At 42.4% G+C, this 24,672-nt stretch overlaps 1 pseudogene; it reads left to right on the top strand.

The window, feature by feature from the left end:
* The first annotated feature begins 16,358 nt into the window (after positions 1-16,358).
* Positions 16,359-23,925, top strand: LOC123166222 (uncharacterized; annotated as a pseudogene).
* Positions 23,926-24,672: the final 747 nt, after the last annotated feature.

Raw genomic sequence — 24,672 nt, 5'->3', positions numbered from 1 at the left:
CACGAAGTGCATCCAGTTTTTGCCGTAACCCTCTCAACTTTCTTGCACATGCTATGTGGATGAAATGATGATATCATGCCAACTTTCAACCTTTTCAGAGTTCATTTGAAATGCTTTTCAATTTTAGGGTCTTATAGCTCAAAATAATTAGTAAATGCATGAAAAATAACAAATGAAGTCAGAAAGGATTGACAAATGATGATGTGGCTTTGAATGGTGCATTTTGAACACACAAAAAGTCAGGAGTTCAAATAAGTTTTAAAAAATGAAATCCCTTTGTAACAGACGAGTTTCCGGATGAAATCCTGATACTTTGAAAGAGATTGTCCGTTTTGTACACGAAGTGCATCCAGTTTTTGCCGTAACCCTCTCAACTTTCTTGCACATGCTATGTGGATGAAATGATGATATCATGCCAACTTTCAACCTTTTCAGAGTTCATTTGAAATGCTTTTCAATTTTAGGGTCTTATAGCTCAAAATAATTAGTAAATGCATGAAAAATAACAAATGAAGTCAGAAAGGATTGAAAAATGATGATGTGGCTTTGAATGGTGCATTTTGAACACACAAAAAGTCAGGAGTTCAAATAAGGTTTAAAAAATGAAATCCCTTTGTAACAGACGAGTTTCCGGATGAAATCCTGATACTTTGAAAGAGATTGTCCGTTTTGTACACGAAGTGCATCCAGTTTTTGCCGTAACCCTCTCAACTTTCTTGCACATGCTATGTGGATGAAATGATGATATCATGCCAACTTTCAACCTTTTCAGAGTTCATTTGAAATGCTTTTCAATTTTAGGGTCTTATAGCTCAAAATAATTAGTAAATGCATGAAAAATAACAAATGAAGTCAGAAAGGATTGAAAAATGATGATGTGGCTTTGAATGGTGCATTTTGAACACACAAAAAGTCAGGAGTTCAAATAAGTTTTAAAAAATGAAATCCCTTTGTAACAGACGAGTTTCCGGATGAAATCCTGATACTTTGAAAGAGATTGTCCGTTTTGTACACGAAGTGCATCCAGTTTTTGCCGTAACCCTCTCAACTTTCTTGCACATGCTATGTGGATGAAATGATGATATCATGCCAACTTTCAACCTTTTCAGAGTTCATTTGAAATGCTTTTCAATTTTAGGGTCTTATAGCTCAAAATAATTAGTAAATGCATGAAAAATAACAAATGAAGTCAGAAAGGATTGAAAAATGATGATGTGGCTTTGAATGGTGCATTTTGAACACACAAAAAGTCAGGAGTTCAAATAAGTTTTAAAAAATGAAATCCCTTTGTAACAGACGAGTTTCCGGATGAAATCCTGATACTTTGAAAGAGATTGTCCGTTTTGTACACGAAGTGCATCCAGTTTTTGCCGTAACCCTCTCAACTTTCTTGCACATGCTATGTGGATGAAATGATGATATCATGCCAACTTTCAACCTTTTCAGAGTTCATTTGAAATGCTTTTCAATTTTAGGGTCTTATAGCTCAAAATAATTAGTAAATGCATGAAAAATAACAAATGAAGTCAGAAAGGATTGAAAAATGATGATGTGGCTTTGAATGGTGCATTTTGAACACACAAAAAGTCAGGAGTTCAAATAAGTTTTAAAAAATGAAATCCCTTTGTAACAGACGAGTTTCCGGATGAAATCCTGATACTTTGAAAGAGATTGTCCGTTTTGTACACGAAGTGCATCCAGTTTTTGCCGTAACCCTCTCAACTTTCTTGCACATGCTATGTGGATGAAATGATGATATCATGCCAACTTTCAACCTTTTCAGAGTTCATTTGAAATGCTTTTCAATTTTAGGGTCTTATAGCTCAAAATAATTAGTAAATGCATGAAAAATAACAAATGAAGTCAGAAAGGATTGAAAAATGATGATGTGGCTTTGAATGGTGCATTTTGAACACACAAAAAGTCAGGAGTTCAAATAAGTTTTAAAAAATGAAATCCCTTTGTAACAGACGAGTTTCCGGATGAAATCCTGATACTTTGAAAGAGATTGTCCGTTTTGTACACGAAGTGCATCCAGTTTTTGCCGTAACCCTCTCAACTTTCTTGCACATGCTATGTGGATGAAATGATGATATCATGCCAACTTTCAACCTTTTCAGAGTTCATTTGAAATGCTTTTCAATTTTAGGGTCTTATAGCTCAAAATAATTAGTAAATGCATGAAAAATAACAAATGAAGTCAGAAAGGATTGAAAAATGATGATGTGGCTTTGAATGGTGCATTTTGAACACACAAAAAGTCAGGAGTTCAAATAAGTTTTAAAAAATGAAATCCCTTTGTAACAGACGAGTTTCCGGATGAAATCCTGATACTTTGAAAGAGATTGTCCGTTTTGTACACGAAGTGCATCCAGTTTTTGCCGTAACCCTCTCAACTTTCTTGCACATGCTATGTGGATGAAATGATGATATCATGCCAACTTTCAACCTTTTCAGAGTTCATTTGAAATGCTTTTCAATTTTAGGGTCTTATAGCTCAAAATAATTAGTAAATGCATGAAAAATAACAAATGAAGTCAGAAAGGATTGAAAAATGATGATGTGGCTTTGAATGGTGCATTTTGAACACACAAAAAGTCAGGAGTTCAAATAAGGTTTAAAAAATGAAATCCCTTTGTAACAGACGAGTTTCCGGATGAAATCCTGATACTTTGAAAGAGATTGTCCGTTTTGTACACGAAGTGCATCCAGTTTTTGCCGTAACCCTCTCAACTTTCTTGCACATGCTATGTGGATGAAATGATGATATCATGCCAACTTTCAACCTTTTCAGAGTTCATTTGAAATGCTTTTCAATTTTAGGGTCTTATAGTTCAAAATAATTAGTAAATGCATGAAAAATAACAAATGAAGTCAGAAAGGATTGAAAAATGATGATGTGGCTTTGAATGGTGCATTTTGAACACACAAAAAGTCAGGAGTTCAAATTAGTTTAAAAAAATGAAATCCCTTTGTAACACACGAGTTTCCGGATGAAATTTAAACTATTCAAATTTGGAAACTAATGGATTAACAGAAAGTTTATAATTATTCTGAGCTAAAAGCAAAAAGAATAAAAAATAAAGCAAAAATCAAAAGAAAATAAATAATTCAAAAAACAAAAAAATACTGGAAAAAATAAAAAAATGCCGCCTAATGGGCCACACAGCCTGCATACGACTAGAAACCCATCTGCACATGGGCCAGGATGCAGGCCCGGAGGCCCAATAGGCCCAACATGGCAATGACAAAGGTAGGCATGTATAATGCCTGCATATTAGAGAGGAGCTCAGCACCTGAGCTGCAGCGCAGCTTATAAACAGGTGCTGAGCTCTCTCAGCTAGCGAGGTGGGACTAAACTTCCCACCGCACCGCGCCAGCACATTAGTCCCGGTTGGTGGCTCCAACCGGAACCAATGCTCCCCTTTGGTCCCGGTTGGTGCCACCAACCGGGACCAAAGCCCTCTGCTTCCCGCCCTTTGCGCTGGTGAAAAGAGGCCTTTAGTCCCGGTTGGTGGCACCAACCGGGACCAAAGGGTGGGTATTGGTTCCGGTTGGAGCCACCAACCGGGACCAAAGCCTTTGCTATATAAGTAGCACTTTGGAAATTTTCTGATTTCCATCGCCAGTGTCCCCCCGCCCGACGACGCCGCGAGCTCGATCTACGCCGCCAGGCTGCCCCGTCGTCGTCGCCGTCGCCCGTGCCCCGAGCCCACGCCATCGCCCGTCGCCGTCGTCCTCCGCCCCCCGCCGCCGTCGCCGTCGGCCTCCGCCGCGCACCCCCGAGCCGTCGCCCCGTATACGTCACCGTCGCCGCCCTCCGCCCCCGGCCCGCCGCGGTCGCCGTCGCCCTCCGCCACCCTGTGAGCGCCGCCCCGATCCCCTCCTCCTCCTCCCTGTAATGGCCGCCGCCGCTGCCGCCACGCCCCCTAGCTATAGTACTGTACGTAGTTTAATTTAGATTGTAATTTAGTTGTATTAATTTGGATGTGTAGTTAGATGTGTAGTTAATTTAGTTGTTGTAATTTAGATGTATTAATTTAGATGTGTAGTTTAGATTTTTCATATTTAGAAGTCATTTATGTATGTTCATATTTAGAAGAAAAAGAAGGAGAGAAAAAAGGAAAATAAGAAGAGGAAGAACGAGAAGAAGAAGAAGAAGAATAAGAAGAAGAGGAGAGGAAGTAGAGGAGAAATAAATAAGAAGATGAAAAAGAAGAAAAAAAAGAGTAGAAGAAGAAGAAATAGAGGAGAAGAAGAAGAAATAGAATAATATATTATTCTATTTTTTCTTCTTCTCCTCTATTCCTTCTTCTTCTCCTCTTTTTTCTTTTTTTCTTCGATCTCCTCCTCTATTCCTTTCTTCTTCTCCTCTTTTTTTTCGTCTTCTTCCTCTTCTTATTTTTTATCGGGTATGTCGTTGTCGATATATGTACCCCCCTCCCCGATAACTTTTAGTAAGTACTACTTAGAAAGTGTTTAATAGAATTAGTTAGAAAAATAATAGAACTAGTTAAACTAGCTAGTTTATTTGTAGTAAGTACTACTTTATTCTATTTATAGTAAGGAAATTAATAGAACTAGTTTGTTTTTTTAGTTAAAGCAATTATTCCCGCATCGACGTCGACGATGCCTATCCCGCATCCTCGTCGTCGACTCGGCGGAGGAGGCCGGCTTGATCAGAGGGGCCATGTCCGGGACTGGGCTCCGCCGGGCTGGTTTTGGGAGGTGCTACCTTCCGGTGGGCGTAGGTTGGTGAGGAACCAGCCCGTCGTTGACCCGATCCTTGTTTGGTGGCGCTCGCGTGGGCCAGTGACGGTGCCGAGGCTTCCGGACACCGCGGAGGAGGTACGTCACCGTGTCAGCGAGGAGGACCAGCACGTCCGTCGCTACATGGTTGCGTTGGAGGGCAGGTTCGACAATACCTGGCAGGTTCTTCAGGGATCTCACTGGAGCTATGATCCTGTGATGGTTCCGTCCCTTTGGGTGTCCACCGCCCGCGCCGATACCCGTCGGGCGCTACTGTTCTAGCTGTACTAGCGATGCTATATGTATGATAGTATTCGAGGTGTATTAGTGATAATATTCGGCGATGTACGGACGCATGGAGATGATGTAGTTTTGCTTATAATTGAATGCATCCTAATTTGAATACTACTTTATTTTGTGATTTGATTTTGCTTATTGAATGCTCAAAGTGGAAAACTACTCCGATCCTACTTTGAATGCTAAAATTGGAGAGCACTATGATTAGTTGATAGCTTATAGGGTTTTTGTTTTCGCAGAAATCTAGGAGCCCCCCGGCCCCTCCATCATCCCCGCCGTCGTCCCCGTCACCGCCCCTCCGACATCGAGGTGAGACCAGCCAAATCCTCTTTTAGAAAGATAATTAAACGATATTTCGGGTTGACTGTAAGTCTGTCGAGTCTCCACCATATATGAGAGGACGAAGAATCCCGACTGTTGTCGTGGGGGTAGCTTCTCCTTCGTTCCCGTGTGCTAGACAATTTGGTGTAATGCACTCGAGAACGAAAGGAGGAGCTACCATCACCGACGGTCGCAAATGTCAGAGAGGAATCAGTGAGGGAGAGTTCCACCATATATATATGAGAGGACGAAGAATCCCGACTGTTGTCGTGGGGGTCGCTTCTCCTTTGTTCCCGTGTGCTAGCTAGACATTTTGGTGTAATGCACACGGGGACAAAGGGAGGAGCGACCATCACCAACGGTCGAATGTATACACCACGTGAGCTGAGAGTTTTCAAGAAAAGACTCGACAAACCGATAGTCAACCCGTGATGAATAATAATGATCTAACTTAGGTTTTTTAGTACATATATTTAATTGTAGATGTTTAATATTTGAATTATATATGAACATAGGAAATGTCGTACTCGGACGACGAAAGTCTCCCGGGGGAGTGCGACTGGTGCCACGACGACCGAGGTCAGTGCGACAGGCCTCACCTGGACGAAGATCGGCGCTTCAGTATTAAGCTGGAGGAGACGTTCGATGTTGAAACGGTACGCAACGACGACAAGTGTTATTTTTTCGTAATTAAGCACGACTTCAACTATTTCAACGTGTACTTTTCATCTTTTACAATTCGGCTAGCTTATCCCATGCCATGCAAGACGCTACGTCTTGGAGAGGATGGGTTTTGAAGACCATGAAAGTATGGAAACAAAGAAAATTCACCTAAGGACCCATCATGATATAGATTTTGAAGTAAAGCTGTATAATTCTGAGAGCGTAACCCATTTTGGTTGCAAAAATTGGGAAGCATTTTGCAAGATGTATGGTTTTGATGAGGGTATGCTTGTCACCATGGATCTTGGTGATCCTGACATCGAGCAAGACAATATGGACATTTGGGTCCTTGTTGATACGCCTCCAATTCTACCGCTATGTGAGTTTCTCAAACATAGTTATTAGCTAATTTATATTGTTCATTTCAAAATAGTTGACAGCTTATTTTCATTGACAGCTTATTTTGATTGTTCAAACAATGTGCGGAACATGGTAGACAGAACCTACTACACCGATGGCTCTGAGTTAACTTATAAGGAGAAAACTCATCTGGTCGGATTTTGTACTGATATTGAGAATTACAATATCTACAATCAAACTCCTCATCATTATGGTCCTCCATACGTGCCACTAGTGCACGTGTTGAACTACGGTAACTACTATGGAGATACCCTGGTAAGATTTCTTACTATTACGACATCCGTGCATATTTTGCATAGTTCTAAAACTAGTGCATTATCATTGCTAACTATGAAGTTATTACTATGTTTTTCAACAGATAATCCCAGAGGATTGTGTGCCTCATTTGATGTATCAGAATGGTAGGCTTGATGTTTTGAATATACAACCAGGTCATCCTACGAATCTCAACTGTCCATACCGGATTTCTAAAAGAAGTGGAGACATGCAAATCAAAGAATGGAAAAAATGTATGGACAGTCGCAAGGAGCTTCTTGGAAGCAAAAGGAAGCGAGGCGCAAGAATTGGAGACAGGATGATCTCCATTCTCCATAATGGAGAGTCAGGGTCTATATTGTTTTATGCTATTTTACCTTAAAGAGGGTATTTCGGTCCTACCTAATACTGATGATCATGTGCTAAGAACAATTAAGTAGGGTTGGTTCGATGACTGTGAGGATGATGATCGTATGACTTGTTATTAATAACGAGTAGAAGTTGTATGATGATGATTAGTAGGACTTGTTATTATATATGATGATGCATGATGCGTGCATGAAGAGTTATTATATATCAGCGGGTGAAATGAACATGGATTGGATTGAAGTGAAGGCAACATGCATGTGGTGCGTGTCGAAAGTAGTACAATCCAAACTTGATCAAGTCCGGATTAGTATTACTTTCGACATGCACCACATGTTGCCTTCACTTCAATCTAAGCCATGTTTAGGCATAGCAGTACGTAGCGTTGGTAAACCAAGCACGGAGATATAAGAGAGGACACTTCTCTCTAATAGCTACCTAATAACAACCTAAATTAACCCCCCAAAACCCCCAAACCCCCCCCCCTTTCAAAAAAAACAAAAACCTCAGCTCCTGCCAGGTGCTGACGCGTGGATGCCTATTGGTCCCGGTTGGTGGCACCAACCGGGACCAAAGGCCCTCCTGCCTGGGCTCCCCGCACCAGCCACGTGGACGGCCTTTAGTCCCGGTTCGTGTAAGAACCGGGACTAAAGGGCTAGGGCATTAGTAACGACCCTTTAGTCCCGGTTCCTGAACCGGGACTAAAGGCCCTTATGAACCGGGGTAAAAGCCCCTTTTCCTACTAGTGGGAGAACAGATTTCCCTTGAACCGGATTGTAAACCGGATATTTGAGAGCTTCAGTGAGACTGACTTCCCTTGAGCCGGATTTTAAACTGGAATCCTTTCTGATGACCCAAAACTTCTTCATTGAGTCGGGATTTTGTAACTGTCATATACTTTCTAAACCGGAAACTTCCTGACGGCCTTTAAATTTTCATCAATATAACAGTAGCCTCCGGGACCGGGTTATCTGTCCTCCATCGTCGTGGGGTTCTTAAATTTGCTGAAACTGGCAAGATTTGCTTGAGTCATATCATTGTAGCCCCCGAGTCTCAAGGCGACTCGAGGAGTTGGCTTGAGATTCTTCATATTTGACCGTGATATAATCCGGCATAACTTGTATATCATTGGTGTTGATAGCACGATGTGAATCCATAGAAGGTTGAGGTGACTGCGGCAGGTTATAAATGATCCCGTATGAGCCGTGTCAGCAACTCGGCCAATGGTTCCTTCCAACTGGCGATTTGAAGTTAACCAAATTGTAGTGGCGGCGACTTGTGCGCCTGCCCATTGAGCCACCCAGTGCAGACGGCAGTTGATAGTATATGATAATTTGCCTCCATTTTGTTGAAAGAAAACCGGGTTACCCAAGCTGTTGACTTGCTCATACTGAATTAACAGCTCATGCAGACAGGTGCGGCCCGGTATGTTGATGCAGTCCAGGCCGCGAGAGACGGACGGAAAAGATGACCACAGCTGCAGAGGCGGCAGAAAACAGATGAGCCGACCGCGGCATTGTAAGTCGGTGCGGACGGGCGAGTCAACCATGTTATGTTGATGTAGTGAACAATTATCCTGCATCAATTGCAAACCAGAGTAATTGTTCTTTGTCAAAAAAAAGTATGTTAATGAACTTTAATGGATAGATATCACCTGATTGTTCGGATGACGGATGATCCGTTTAACGCAACAGAGGCGGCTCAGGCAGACCGACGACTCAATACAATCCCGGCGGTTCACATAGACCGGCGACTCCCAGCGGCTCAATATGCGGCATAAGCATTTGAAGAATGTGTTTCCTGGCCAGTGCATCAGACTGGTCATCGCATGCCCAGGCGCACCAATTAAAACAGATCCATTATTCAGACGCCTTGATGATTTGAACTTTCACTTGCAACCTCAGGACCTGATCTCTGGCGACTTTGCAATGAATAGAAGCGGGCTGAGGTAGAGGTGACACGGCAACAGCGGCGACTGGGTCAACAAAGTACACACACATTGTAATTTGGAGAAGGCAGTCAAAGCGCCGGCCTGCAGAGATGCCGTGGCAACTGCAGCAGGCGGCTTGGAGCAACGGAGGATCAAGGCCGCGCGGACGGCGGCTCACCAGTCTCAGCAGCGGAGCCAACAAGCCATCAAGGTAGGCCGCGATGAAAGCGGTGGTTTGCGAGCAAGGCAGCAGCCCTAATGCGGCAGCTGGACCGGCGACTTGGCGGGGGCGGCTCAGGGAGAGCGGAGGCGCGAGGTCGACGAGGTCGACGAGGCGGGGCCTGCGGCTGTGTCGATGGAAGCGGCCGGTGACTTTACGCAAGGTCAGTGCAAGGGTGGCGCGGACCGAGATCATAACAGCAGCATCCGAGTCCAACTCCCGTCCCCCGTCCTCGTCCCTGTTGGCTTAACTGTTCATGTCTGTGTCTTCCAGGTCGTGGCCGGTTTCGAGGCTGAGCCCGATTCCCCCTTTTTTTTGACATATGGAACAATCGCAACTTTTCCTTACGTGCACCCATCGTTGTATGCACGAATCAGTGGGGCTTGGTGGATTGGCACTGTTATTTTCAATTTGACCACAAGCCGTCGGTACGGATCGGATCTGCAGCGAAAAAACTCCATAGCCTCAAGAACACGCTTCAAAAATTAACCTGACGTCGGATCACCGGATCATAAGTACGTGCCACGGCACGCAAAGCCACCCGAACTTCTGATGTAGATCTTTTCAACCGGCTCTTCTTTACCGGCAAAAAATTGCAAACTTCTCGATCCCTGAGTGAGGTCCCTCCAAGAACTCAACACCACCGTGCGCATGCCCCAAGGTGGGCGCCAACTGTCGTGGAATTATCACGGAAGATGTCCTAGTGTGAGGACTTAGTTGTGAGGCCAACACATCTATGTAGTAGCTTGAGAGGGGTTGAGCGGAATCGAGAGACGCAACACACAAGACAAGGATTTAGACAGCTTCGGGCCCCGGGAAACATCATCCGTAATAGCCCTACATGCTGTTTGAGGCTAGGTCTCATTATCCTCATGGGGGAGTCGCCGTAAACCGGCTCTCCTAGTTGTGTCTAGCCCTAGAGATTATTGCTTGTTGCTTGTCCCTCTTTGGGGAGCCCTGCCCCTCCTTATATATGTTGAAGGGGCGGGTTACATGTGGAGTCCTATTAGGATTAGGACTAGTCTATCTCTAATACAAACCGGATACAAGTCCAGGTCTTAACTCCTTGTAAGACAAATATTCCTCACGCCTTTCCTCTTAAACTGGCCCACCATGAGCCGGCCTTCTGTGCCTTGGGCCTTGTCACCGTCTGTCCCGCCCGCCGGGTTACCAGTGAATCATAATGTTCAGTCAGGTTGCTTGTAAACCGTCTGGTCTATGCGGGTCGCCGGTGAATCGCCGAGTGTCAGTGGGGTCTCAAATAAACCGCCCAGTCCGGCCGGGTTATACTTCCGGCCAGTTTACGTCGCGGGGTATATCCCCGACACTTACCGATCATTGGGCAAGTCCACCAAAGTCCATACTTTGTTCTCATACATGGATCCTATCTCAGATTTCATGGCCTTAAGCCATTTTGCGGAATCTGGGCTCATCATCGCTTCCTCATAGTTTGTAGGTTCGTCATGGTCTAGTAACATGACTTCCAGAACAGGATTACCGTACCACTCTGGTGCGGAACGTGCTCTAGTTGACCTACGAGGTTCAGTAGTAACTTGATCTGAAGTTTCATGATCATTATCATTAGCTTCCTCTCTAGTTGGTGTAGACATCACTGGAACTGATTTCTGTGATGAGTTATTTTCCAATTCGAGAGAAGGTACAATTACCTCATCAAGTTCTACTTTCCTCCCACTTACTTCTTTCGAGAGAAACTCCTTCTCTAGAAAGGATCCATTCTTAGCAACAAAGATCTTGCCTTCGGATCTGTGATAGAAGGTGTACCCAACAGTTTCTTTTGGGTATCCTATGAAGACGCACTTCTCCGATTTGGGTTCAAGCTTATCAGGCTGAAGCTTTTTCACATAAGCATCGTAACCCCAAACTTTAAGAAACGACAGCTTAGGTTTCTTGGCAAACCACAGTTCATACGGTGTCCAACGGATTTAGATGGTGCCCTATTTAAAGTGAATGCAGCTATCTCTAATGCATAACCCTAAAACGATAGTGGTAATTCAGTAAGAGACATCATAGATCGTACCATATCTAATAAAGTACGGTTACGACATTCGGACACACCATTACGCCATGGTGTTCTAGGTGGCGTGAGTTGTGAAACTATTCCACATTGTTTTAAATGAAGGCCAAACTCTTAACTCAAATATTCGCCTCCGCGATCAGATCGTAGAAACTTTATTTTCTTGTTACGATCATTCTCCACTTCACTCTGAAATTCTTTGAACTTTTCAAATGTTTCAGACTTTTGTTTCATTAAGTAGATATACCCATATCTGCTCAAATCATCTGTGAAGGTCAGAAAATAACGATACCCGCCGCGAGCCTCAATACTTATCAGACCGCATACATTAGTACGTATTATTTCCAACAAGTCAGTGGCTCGCTCCATTGTTCCGGAGAACGGAGTCTTAGTCATCTTGCCCATGAGGCATGGTTCGCAAGTATCAAATGATTCATAATCAAGTGATTCCAAAAATCCAGCTGCAAGAGTTTCTTCATGCTCTTTACACCAATATGACCTAAACGGCAGTGCCACAAGTATGTTGCACTATCATTATTAACTTTGCATCTTTTTGGCATAAATATTATGAATATGTGTATCACTACGAATCGAGATTCAATAAACCATTCACCTTGGGTGTATGACCAACGAAGGTTTTATTCATGTAAACAGAACAACAATTATTCTCCGACTTAAATGAATAACCGTATTTCAATAAACATGATCTAATCATATTTATGCTTAACACAAACACCAAATAACATTTATTTAGGTTCAACACTAATCCCGAAGGTAGAGGGAGTGTGCGATGGTGATCGTATCAACCTTGGAATCACTTCCAACACACATCATCATCCCACCCTTAACTAGTCTCTGTTCATTCTGCAACTCTTGTTTCGAGTTACTAATCTTAGCAACTGAACTAGTATCAAATACCCAGGGGTTGCTATGAACACTAGTAAATTACACATCAATAACATGTATATCATATATATATATATAATATATATATATATATATATATATATATATATATACACCTTTGTTCACTTTGCCATCCTTCTTATCCGCCAAGTATTTGGGGCACTTCCGCTTCCAGTGACCATTTCCTTTGCAGTAGAAGTACTTAGTTTCAGGCTTAGGTCCAGATTTGGGCTTTTTCCCAGGAGTGGCAACTTGCTTGCCATTCTTCTTGAAGTTCCCTTTCTTTCCCTTGCCCTTTTACTTGATACTAGTGGTCTTGTCAACCATCAACACTTGATGCTCTTTCTTGATTTCTACCTTCGCTGATTTCAGCACTTCGAAGAGCTTGGGAATCATTTTTGTCATCCCTTGCATGTTATAGTTCATCACGAAGTTCTAGTAGCTTGGTGATAGTGACTAGAGAACTCTGTCAATCACTATCTTATCTGGAAGATTAACTCACACTTGATTCAAGCGATTGTAGTACCCAGACATTTTGAGTACATGCTCACTGGCTGAGCTATTCTCCTCCATATTGTAGGCAAAGTAATTGTCAGAGGTCTCATACCTCTCAACATGGGCATGAGTCTGAAATACCAATTTCAACTCTTGGAACATCTCATATGTTCTGTGGCGTTCAAAACGTTTTTGAAGTCCCGGTTCTAAGCCTAAAGCATGGCGCACTAAACTATCAAGTAGTCATCATACCGAGCTTGTCAAACGTTCATAACGTATGCATCTGCTCCTGCAATAGGTCTGTCACCTAATGGTGCATCAAGGACATAGTTCTTCTATGCAGCAATGAGGATAATCCTCAGATCACGGACCCAGCCCGCATCATTGCTACTATCAAGTTTCAACTTAGTTTTCTCTAGGAACATATCAAAAACATAGGGGAGCTACAATGCGAGCTATTGATCTATAACATAATTTGCAAATACTATCAGGAGTAAGTTCATGATAAATTAAAGTTCAATTAATCATATTACTTAAGAACTCCCACTTAGATCACGCAAGATCTATCTAGGAGATGCATAGCAACGAGAGGGGAAGAGTGTGTCCACGTACCCTCGTAGACCGAAAGCGGAAGTGTTTGTTAACGCGGTTGATGTAGTCGAACTTCTTCTCGTTCCGACGGATCAAGCACCGAACGTACGGCACCTCCGAGTTCTGCACACGTTCAGCTCGATGACGTCCCTCGAACTCTTGATCCAGCAAAGTGTCGAGGGAGAGTTCCGTCAGCACGATGGCGTGGTGACGGTGATGGTGAATTGATCCGCGCAGGGTTTCGCCTAAGCACTACGTGAATATGACCGGAGGCGTAAACTGTGGAGGGGGGCGCCGCACACGGCTAACAATGTTTGATGTGTGTTCTAGCGGTGCCCCCCTTCATATATATATAGGTTGGAGGGGATGAGAGGCAGCCAAGGGGGCGCCCCAAGTAGGAGGAATCCTACTTGGGCACCTCCCAATTCGGACTCCCCCCTTTCCTATTCCTATTCGGAGTAGGAAGGGAAGAGGGGGAAGGGGAATCATATTCCCTTTTTCCTTTCCTCCTTCCCCTTTCTTTCTCCAATTTGGCCAGCCCATATGGGGGGGGGGGGGGGCGCACCAGCCCCTTTGTGGCTGGTGTGTTTCCCCTCTTGGCCCATAAGGCCCATATCTTTTGCCGGGGGTGCCCGGAACCCCTTCCGGTGACCCGATAAGTACCCGGTGCTTCCCGGAACACTGTATATATATATATATATATCAATCTTTACCTCTCGACCATTTCGAGACTCCTCGTCATGTTCGTGATCTCATCCGGGACCCCGAACAACATTCGGTCACCAAAGCACATAACTCATATAATAACAAATCGTCATCGAACGTTAAGCACGCGGAGCCTACGGGTTCGAGAACTATGTAGACATGACCGAGACACCTCTCCGGTCAAATAACCAATAACGGAACCTGGATGCTCATATTGGCTCCTACATATTCTACGAAGATCTTTATCGGTCGTACCGTAATGACAACATACGTTATTCCCTTTGTCATCGGTATGTTACTTGCCCGAGATTCTATCGTTGGTATCTTCATACCTAATTCAATATCGTTACCGACAAGTCTCTTTACTCGTTCCGTAATACATCATCCCGCAACTAACTCATTAGTCACATTGCTTGCAAGGCTTATTATGATGTGTATTACCGAGAGGGCCCAGAGATACCTCTCCGATACTCGGAGTGACAAATCCTAATCTCGATCTATGCCAACCCAACAAACACCTTCGGAGATACCTGTAGAGCATCTTTATAATCATCCAGTTACGTTGTGACGTTTGATAGCACACAAGGTATTCCTCCGGTATCCGGGAGTTGCATAATCTCATAGTCAAAGGAATATGTATTTGACATGAAGAAAGCAATAGCAATAAAACTGAGCGATCAACATGCTAAGCTAACGGATGGGTCTTGTCCATCACATCATTCTCCTCATGATGTGATCCCGTTCATCAAATGATAACACATGTCTATGGTTAAGAAACTTAACCATCTTTGATTAACGAGCCAGTCTAGTAGAGGCTTACTAGGGACACGGTGTTTTGTCTATGTATCCACACATGTATCAAGTTTCCGGTTAATACAATTCTAGCATGAATAATAAACATTTATCATGATATAATAAAATATAAAATAACAACTTTATTATTGCCTCTAGGGCATATTTCCTTCAGTATCTCTGGTGGGAGAGGACAGTTATTGTGCGGGAAGAAGAGGTTCAGCTACCGATTCAAACTAGTCAAGCAGTTCGGGCTCTGACCCTCAATTTCGTTGGTGCTTTGAGTAAACCGACAGGGCCCCCACGGGTGGGCAGATGGTATAAACCACTCCAAAACCAGCTGGCTCTTAATGTGGATGCTTCTTTTTCTGAAGAAGACCACACGGGGGCTGGTGGAGCGATACTAAGAGATAGCTCAGGCACTTTCATTGGAGCGCTGACAACAAAGTTTGATCATGTGCCAGACGTGGTCTCAGCGAAAGCGGCTGCCCTAGCAGAGGGCCTGAGACTTGCATCAAATATGGGCTGCACATCTATTCGCATACAATCAGACTGCTTGGTTTTGATACAAGCATTGCAGAAGAATGAAGGACACTCCATGGTCGCTGCTCCACTGCTGGATACATGTCGTTTATCACTCTTAGATTTCGGGAAGGTCGTTTTAGAGCATTGTAATAGAGAGGCTAATAGTAGCTCATGTGCTAGCACAAAATGGTCGTGTTGATCCACCGAATCTGTGGTTGGACTCACCTCCGGGCTTTATTCTTGATCAATTAATGGACGATGTAAGTGTTGTTTAAATTTAATAAAGCTAGCCATGATGACTTTTCCTTAAAAAAAGCATTCTACAGGAAAATGAACGCCATTTTTTTCTAAGCAAATGAAACTCCTTTCTAAAAAAAAAGATAACCCTAGCTAGCCTCAGTGGTGGAGCCACGTTTACAAAAGTGGGTGTACATAATTCAAGATCAATGTTATCTTACTAATTAGAACTAACTGATATATGCAAAATACACTTGTTACGCTTGTATCTACATGTTCTTCGAGTGAAAACCAAAATTAATGGGTGTACATATGTACACCCATTTCCTAGTGTAGCTCCGCCCATGGCTAGCCTCTGCATCATCGGATGCACACAGGCATATGAGACACACCATAGTAAAATAGAGATAGAGATAAGCATAATCCAATTTGTCAGATTTAGTGGCAGCGTCGCCACGCTCCTGTCGCCTAGGAGTAGGACAAGGGGAATGTAATTTTTTTTGATGAAAACGGAGAATTTAAGTGGCAGCAACAGCATCGCCGCGCTCTGTTGCGAGGGCGATACTTACTGTTCTTCCTCCGGGATTTCCCTTCCTCGAAGATTCAGTGCTGAGCTGCTGATTGATGTTGCATTGCATGCCCCCAGTTTGTCAAACTGAAGTCGCTATGTTTTGCAACAAGGGAAATTGGAAAAGATGGCGAGATGGATCGCTGTTCATGCGGTCCGAGATGGAGAGATGGATCGCTGTTCATGCGGTCCGAGACGGAGAGATGGATCGCTGTTCATATGGTCCGTGGTCGAAAGCCCATCATCTTCTCCACCCCGTGGCCGATATTTACCGCTAGGTATCTCCAATCCTTTTCTTCCCACCTCACTCCCACTCCCACTCCCAGAGTCAGCCGCCACCCTCTGCTCCCCGCAGCAGAGTAGATCTGGCGGCTACACGCTGCGGGATGCTCGCCGGAGCGCTGGGAGGAGGCGACACGGCGGAGCACCATGGATGGATCATCTGCTTGCTTAGTTGAGGAGCGATTCGTTTAGTTCCTCACCTCCATCTGGTAGCAAGCAACAATTTTAGGTAAATCTGGCGCGTATTCCTCATCCCACCATCTGTCAGCAAGCAGCAATTTTAGGTAAATCTCTTTAACTTTCGGCGTAATAACTAGGAGTACGTACTTGATTTACTTTATTACCGGAGTCAGCTCGATTTTTTTACAAACTAATGATTCGTGCGTGCTCTCATGTTTCAAGCGAGACTAACTAAGTTAGTACTGTACTAATATATAACTGCCCCGGGTGCCCAGTTAATTAATGGATCCCCGAGGTGGTATAACACAAATGGAGCTGGAGTACTTGGCACACGATGAAGATGCAGAGCCCATTGCCCTGCCATTCCAACTTTTGGAGAAAATCACAGATTATTTTTCTCACGAGTTGATAATTGGAAGAGGTGGCTTTGCGGTGGTTTATAAGGTACGGTTAAAAGCTCTCGCGTGCTGCCCGCACTCTGACTCTGATTAATTTGATCAAAATTTATATGGAGTGAAAACTCTCGCGTGATCTCGCTGCTGCAGGCAGTGCTTGATAATGGCATTGTCGCTGTGAAGAAGTTGTCAAATACGCACATGTATGAGGAGCAATTCCAGGGTGAGGTGCAATGTCTCATGAAGGTGAAACACAAAAACATTGTACGATTTCTCGGATATTGCGCCGACACACAAGGGAATATTTCGGACTACAAAGGGAAAATGGTTATGGCAGATGTACAACAGCGGTTGCTCTGCTTTGAATATCTACCTAAAGGAAGTCTTCATGGTTATATAATAGGTAGGTTTATGTTTCCATTCTAATTTCCTTCACATGATATTTACTTGGTTGGTTCAAACTACTGGAATATATCTGTATGACTTAGATAATTGAGTAATATATTATCTTGCATTCAAAAGTTAAGGAACTCAATTATCTCAAATATATACCGAACTAGATCCATTTTTTCATCTCTCCTGTGTAGATTCACCTCGAGAACTTAACTGGAGAAAGCGATACGATATGATAAAGGGGATCTGTGAAGGGTTACATTATCTTCACCAGATTAATATTCTGCACTTGGATCTAACACCCGGAAATATATTATTGGATGAGGATATGATGCCGAAAATTACTGATTTCGGATTGTCAAGGTGTTTTGAGGAAGACCAAACAGGGGTCATTACTAAAAATGTGGCCGGAACGAGGTAAGCCTGCCAAAGCATATGGAAAGCTTAATTTTTAACTTATTCAACTGTAGTGTAAATTTATATTGCACTTGCTCTGCATATTACTAATGGACTAGACTATATGTGTTTTCAGGGGATATTTGGCGCCGGAATGCTATAACAAGGAAATCATACTCACGCACAAGTTTGACTTATATAGTCTTGGTGTTATAATGATAGAGATATTGACCGGAAAGAAGGGGTGTCAAGTTATATTGAGAATGTATGAACAATTTATCCACCATTCCAAGTCAAATCTTACAAATAATGATCTTTGGCATTAGCACTAAGTCTTTATTTTAAAAAGGCCGGTCCATTTTCATAACGCAATCATGGTTGCAAATTCATAGGTACTTCAAATTTGGAATAATACGATGTTGGATGCACTGCAGTGGGATCAAATACGAGTATGTGCGAAGATTGGGATGGAGTGCACAGAAGTCGATCCGGCAAAGAGACCAGCTAGTATGAAGCACATAATCGATTGCCTTGCTGAAATAGAATGTAGTACGCATGTAATCCCAGCAGGTGGGACAAGAGAGCTTCTTCTCGTTCACCCGTCCGTGATTTGCTTCCCCTTTGAGCCCAACAAGGCTATCACGTGCCCGCTGCAGCTAACAAATAACACCGATAAGCACGTTGCATTTAGGCTTATGGATAATAGCATGGAGTCTTCCTTCCTAAGGCTGCCATTGTATGACGTTGTGCCACCTAACACACCTTACACTCTCATTGTGACAACACAAAAGAAAGAAGATCTACCACGAAAGTATATCATAGATGTGATCCTCCAAAGTGCTACCTTAATATTGGGGGATGATGATCATATAAACACTTTTCGAAGCCAGCCAGACAAGTTTTTTCAAGAGACAGGGAATGATGTACAGGTGGTGAAACAGAAAGCACTTTATACCTTGACACACATCGCAACGTCATTCTCTAAGGTAAAATATGATGAGCAAGCTCAGTGACATGCACAACACAGTTAGTTGTCAGCTGTTTTATGTATGTTTTTGTGTACTCTTGTATTAACATTGAGATATTAAAAGAGAAAAGACAGTTTAGTCTTTCCACCAAGTATTTCCCCATGAAAATTGTTAGTTGATGTATTTCATCGTCGCATTAGCAATGATGTGTCCATCAAAATATACAAAGAAATGTTGGAAATTACATCTTGAGGGAACATTGCTGGACTTCAATCTTTCCATCAAGTAATTAGGCGGGAAAGCAAAAATGAGCGTCAATCTCCGCCATTCTTTTTCAACTTCTTTAGTAATCTATATAATGGAAGATAGATAGATAGATACAAGTTGGTCTCGCTTAAATTTGAAGGTTGATATATTTACTTTACCTTTTGTGTTGTTTTCACTTGTATTGTGTGGTGGTGGACGGCGCATGCACACATGGTCATATATTTCGCAGCCAATCTTGTCCACAGTCAAGGTATAAATTCTATATCTTCTCTATCTGGCTTACGATGTCTGTGCAGTAATACTTCTAGGTCGTTCCCGGCCAGATGTTAACAATAGCCTCTTTGACTCAGGTACACGTCTACGTAGAAATGCATCTCAGTTGCTTGGACACAAACCGGGCCAAGCAGTGGTGAGTGCATTCTTTATACTTAGAAAATCCATATGCATGAACACAAAGAAGCCAAGATGAAGTGTTTCTTCTTGATCTGTTTACATTCTTGAATATACATGTGGCACCTCCACAATATGTGTGGCAAGATGATATTTAATCATGGAAGAGGAACCAATGGCCTCCATTGATATTTTGCTCGGGAATGGGCCTTTGGTCAGTCCATATATAGTTTCATTCCGCATGGTTCCTAACTTGTGACAGAACACATGAATGAGATTTGTTTTTGTACGTGTAAGCAAGGGATATTGCAAATATATGGTTGGTGGTAAATTTGATTTTTGTTTTTGGGCAGGATAATAATAGGAGACGAAAATGGACACGTTGGCTTTTGGGACTATCCGACACAGGCATGTAGTAGTGTTGTTTTTTTGTGATAAAGACTATTGATGCCTCTCAGGGGTATCCATGCTTTTGGTCACATTTGACTAACATATTGATTATTTCTTTATCACCGCAGAAAAAAGTGGATGCGCTTAAAGTCTCAGCGAGTCGTGGTATGATTTCTGATTTCTCTTACTACTTCTATTACTATTTTCAGCGAGCTGACTTTTCCTGGCACTGCAGTTACGTGCATTAGATTCATTGAACGGAAGCAATGGATTGTTGCTGGGACAGAAGATGGGTATCTCCATGTGTACAGCTATGAAACAAGAATTCAGAAGATCACGAGTTTAAGAGTTGGTGCCATTGAGAATCTGGAGTCACGGGCTGCTCATACCCATCTGGCCATCCATCCAACCCAGCCGTATTTGTTGTCGGTGTATGGTTTTAAAGTGAAACTTTGGGACTGGGACGTGGGCTGGGAGTGCATACAAACATTTGAGAATGAAGAGCTTATGACAATACTTCGAGTCGCATTTAACCCAAATGACACATTTGCGACTGCTTCGATGGATTGCACAGTGGAGGTATGTCACCCCCCCCCCCCCCCCTCTCAGCCCTGGAAGACAAGTATTGCTGGTTGACCTTTGATTTTCTTTGACTCTGATCTCCTATATAGGTTTGGAGTCTTGATTCTCCCGAATTTATATACACTCTAGTAGGGCATTCGAGCATAGTGAATTGCCTGGATTTCTTCACATGTGATGATCAGGAGTATTTGGTTACTGGCTCACATGATCAGACTGCAAAGGTCTGCTATTCACATGGAATAACAAACTAATATAGGACGTGTACATATAGAAAGTGAACATAATACATCCTTTGTTTTGTTGAAATCAGATATGGGATCTGCAGAAGATGATGTGTATACATACACTTGAGGCTTTTGTATCTCCAGTAATGTCTCTCCTGTACCAACCCGATCTTCAGATTCTAATTACAGGTTCACAAGATGGCGCTATTTATTTGTGGAGCACCAGAAACTGCGGGTAATCTGAAATGTAGTACTGATAGCTCGTGTACTTATGAAGCACATGCATTAGTCAACCATCTGTTCTTTATTCGCCGTTATTAACAACGATTGATGCTCCACTGAATGTACTCAGTCATACATGGATTTCAACTCTACTTGCTGACAAACAAAATTCCCATAGGAATTATTCATGTCCCCCGGCGCTTAATAGAATCATTAAGGTTGGTTGTGCTGGAGCTGTCTACCATCTCGCATGTGTGATGGGAGGGTATATTTTTCACGCTTTTAGTTTATCGCTAAGAGCATATATTCTTAGCTGCACAGCCATGCTTTGTATTTTTTTCATGCCAGACTTATAATATTATATGGGTATATGTAGGCTTCTGATTGGAAAAGAAAATGCAGTAGCAATTATCGATGTCGATGATGTGAATTATCAGGAGCAACCAACGGATAAAAGTGAGCAGCAATTAAGTGCATGTACGACACACCATGCTGGAGACATGTCTAAGGTGACTTCATTAATTTTGTTTAGACGGAAGTGTATTTTTTTTAGGGGTAAAGGGAGTTATTATTGCAAATTTATAGTGTTACAATCAAGAGGCTACAAATACTCAATACAAGGTGGAGCCGAAGGTAACCACACAGTTGTGGTTCTCTCGGAGCGGCTGTAAGTGGCCAAACGTTCGGTGACACAATTCTGACTGCAATGAATTTTCTGGGGTAAAAACTCCCTACTACTGACGGAAGTGTGTTAAACGAGGGCAGCATTCTTGTACTCGGGAGCATGAAACATTGAGTTTACGAAGTGTGATTGTTTTAACAACATGTTCATGTCTTGAACATGCGTGCAAATTTTTGTAGGGAAAAGACATGTGATGTGTGTTGGGCAGAAGACTGGAAGTGCTAAAAGGTAGTCAAGACTTTTTTAAAATGTGTGAACTTTTTTTTATTTTACTTTTGACCCGGGAGCATGTAAGGTCTGGAACAAAATTGAATTTCCATTAACTTAATGTTATCTTTTGTATTGTGTTTAAAATATGGGAAGTTGAGAGCTCGCATACCAGGTTGACTTTTCTAGTTCAGTTGTAGTTAGTCCTTTCAAGTTTCAACAATGCAGATAGATAACTCATATTAAATGTAAAATTCATGTTGACGTAATAATCATCTTTTAATTAGTTCATGCCAGTGTGTGAAACCTTAGCTATCCAATGTTTCATCTATTTAGCAGGAAAAAGCATGGTCCAAGAGCAAGCTACTTGATGTCCACCTGCTGGAACTCCGCTTCCCCTATTGTCCCAATGAGCCTATCCCTTGCTCACTGCACCTAACAAACAACACAGATGAAAATGTGGCATTTAGACTTGTAGACAAGAGTGGCAAGTCCCCATGGTGCTTCACAAAGTTGCCGCTGTGCGGCATTGTCCCTCATGGATCCACTTACACTTTGACTGTGACAATGAAGGAGGAGATGAAGCTAAAGGAAGAGACAGACTTTGATCTCGTTATTCAGAGCAGTTTATTGGGAGATAAGTACATCGAGGTATTCAATGACCAATCTGAGTCTGATACATTTTTCAAAGAAGCCAAACTGTTTGGGAATATGGTGCATGAAGTGACACTGAAAGCTGTTTATGTGCAGTACGGAGACATTACATCTGAGGTGCGTTGGTTTTGATTTTTGAACACTGATTTTGTTATTTTTGGTGATGGCTCCTAGAATGTTATTTGTGGACGAAAATTTGCAAGAAGCTAAAACTCTTGATCACGTTTGACGTCCAACAATTCAGATTTTTTTTGTTATTTTTCTGAATTTACTGTTCACGGAGGGTGTAGAAAATCCACTATCTAACAGAAAAGAGTTGGAGAGGTAAGCATTGCATTGATCATTTACACATAGTACAACATGAGTGGCTCACATAGTTGCCGACTATGTACAATAGAACGGCCACGCTGCCCAGTGTATAAAGATTGTTGAATAGTTATTCTACAGAATAGCTATACATATAATGTACACTAACTCGATCAGCACTTCTGTTTCTCCATCTCTTGACTTCAATAAATTTGCTTTCCTGCTGGCGATTAGAACAACAATGCACCAGCCACCTTGGTCAACTTAATTTCAGCTATTGTTTCTGAGTTTGACTGGTGTTTTGTTGGATCAGAATATATCTGTGAAGTATAATCCTGACTCTTTGTGGTCCCTGGATGCACACCCAACAGAGCCATGGTGGGTGCATATATTTTCATTCTTTTGTTCAAGTGAATGTGTTGGATGTTATTATACCCTACACTAAAATTTATGTTGTCACGCAGGATTTTAACAGGTCATAATAGTGGATATGCTCGCATATGGAACAATGAGATGAAGGCAAGCTAATGCAATCTCTACATATGTATAATTATGTTAATATTTCGTCTATATATACTGCTGCTCAATGTATATATGTTGACAAGTGAAGAATTACGCATTGTCCTTTTCTGTTGAACTAACAAAGCCATTTTCTACGGCATGCAGTTCCTGATTAATTCGTTTAAAGTCTCAGATCAGGATGCAGGTATTCTTTCTGACTTGTAACTAGGATTAATAGTTAAGCACCGCTTGCATCGTCATATACTCATATAAATATACACTGCCATCGAGTACTAATTAAACTGACCACTCTCATTTCAGTAAGCTGCGTCAAATTTATTGCAAGAATGGCCCTAGGTTTGCTTGGTTCCTCTCTAGAGGAAGCGTTGCATGCCAAGAGACATAGACAGTGGTGAGTCACACCGGCGGCTACCAGTGGTTAGAGATGAGAATCTAAACAATGCAGCCGCGCCCGCCGATTGGGAGACGGGCGAACTTTTTTCATTTTGATCGATGTGAAGAGGGAACTCGAGGTCTAGACACAAGTACCTCTTGATTACTCGAGTGTAAAATGTTTGCAACTAAATTGTTATTTTGATAAGTATTTGAGTACACCTACAGCTCAATCCTGGGTGGTTGTGCTTCAACAATTTACAGTGTATGTATTCCCATCAACGAATAATCATGGATGACCAGAGTAAGTATGTTGCAGGGATTCTGCTACTGACACACAAGAGAAGCAATGTGGCGCTTTGAAGGAAATATGCCCTAGAGGCAATAATAAAGTTGTTATTTTATATTTCCTTATTCATGATAAATGTTTATTATTCATGCTAGAATTGTATTAACCGGAAACTTGATCTATGTGTGGATGCATAGACAAAACACCGTGTCTCTAGTAAGCCTCTACTAGACTAGCTCGTTGATCAAAGATGGTTAAGTTTCCTAACCATAGACATGTGTTGTCATTTGATGAACGGGATCATGTCATTAGGAGAACGATTTGATGGACAAGACCCATCCGTTAGCTTAGCATATTGATCGTTCAGTTTTATTGCTATTGCTTTCTTCATGTCATATACATATTCCTTTGACTATGAGATTATGCAACTCCCGAATACCGGAGGAATACCTTGTGTGCTATCAAACGTCGCAACGTAACTGGGTGATTATAAAGATGCTCTATAGGTATCTCCAAAGGTGTTTGTTGGGTTGGCATAGATCGAGATTAGGATTTGTCACTCTGAGTATCGGAGAGGTATCTCTGGGCCCTCTCGGTATGCACATCATGAGAAGCCTTGGCAAAGTGACTAATGATTTAGTTGCGGGATGATGTATTACGGAACGAGTAAAGAGACTTGCCGGTAACAAGATTGAACTAGGTATGAAGATACCGACGATCGAATCTCGGGCAAGTAACATACCGATGACAAAGGGAATAACGTATGTTGTCATTACGGTTCGACAGATAAAGATCTTCGTAGAATATGTAGGAGCCAATATGAGAATCCAGGTTCCGCTATTGGTTATTGACCAGAGAGCTGTCTGGGTCATGTCT

Source organism: Triticum aestivum, chromosome 7D (genome assembly GCF_018294505.1).
Source record: "Triticum aestivum cultivar Chinese Spring chromosome 7D, IWGSC CS RefSeq v2.1, whole genome shotgun sequence".
Classification (NCBI taxonomy): domain Eukaryota; kingdom Viridiplantae; phylum Streptophyta; class Magnoliopsida; order Poales; family Poaceae; genus Triticum; species Triticum aestivum.
This window is presented reverse-complemented; position numbering and strand designations above follow the sequence as displayed.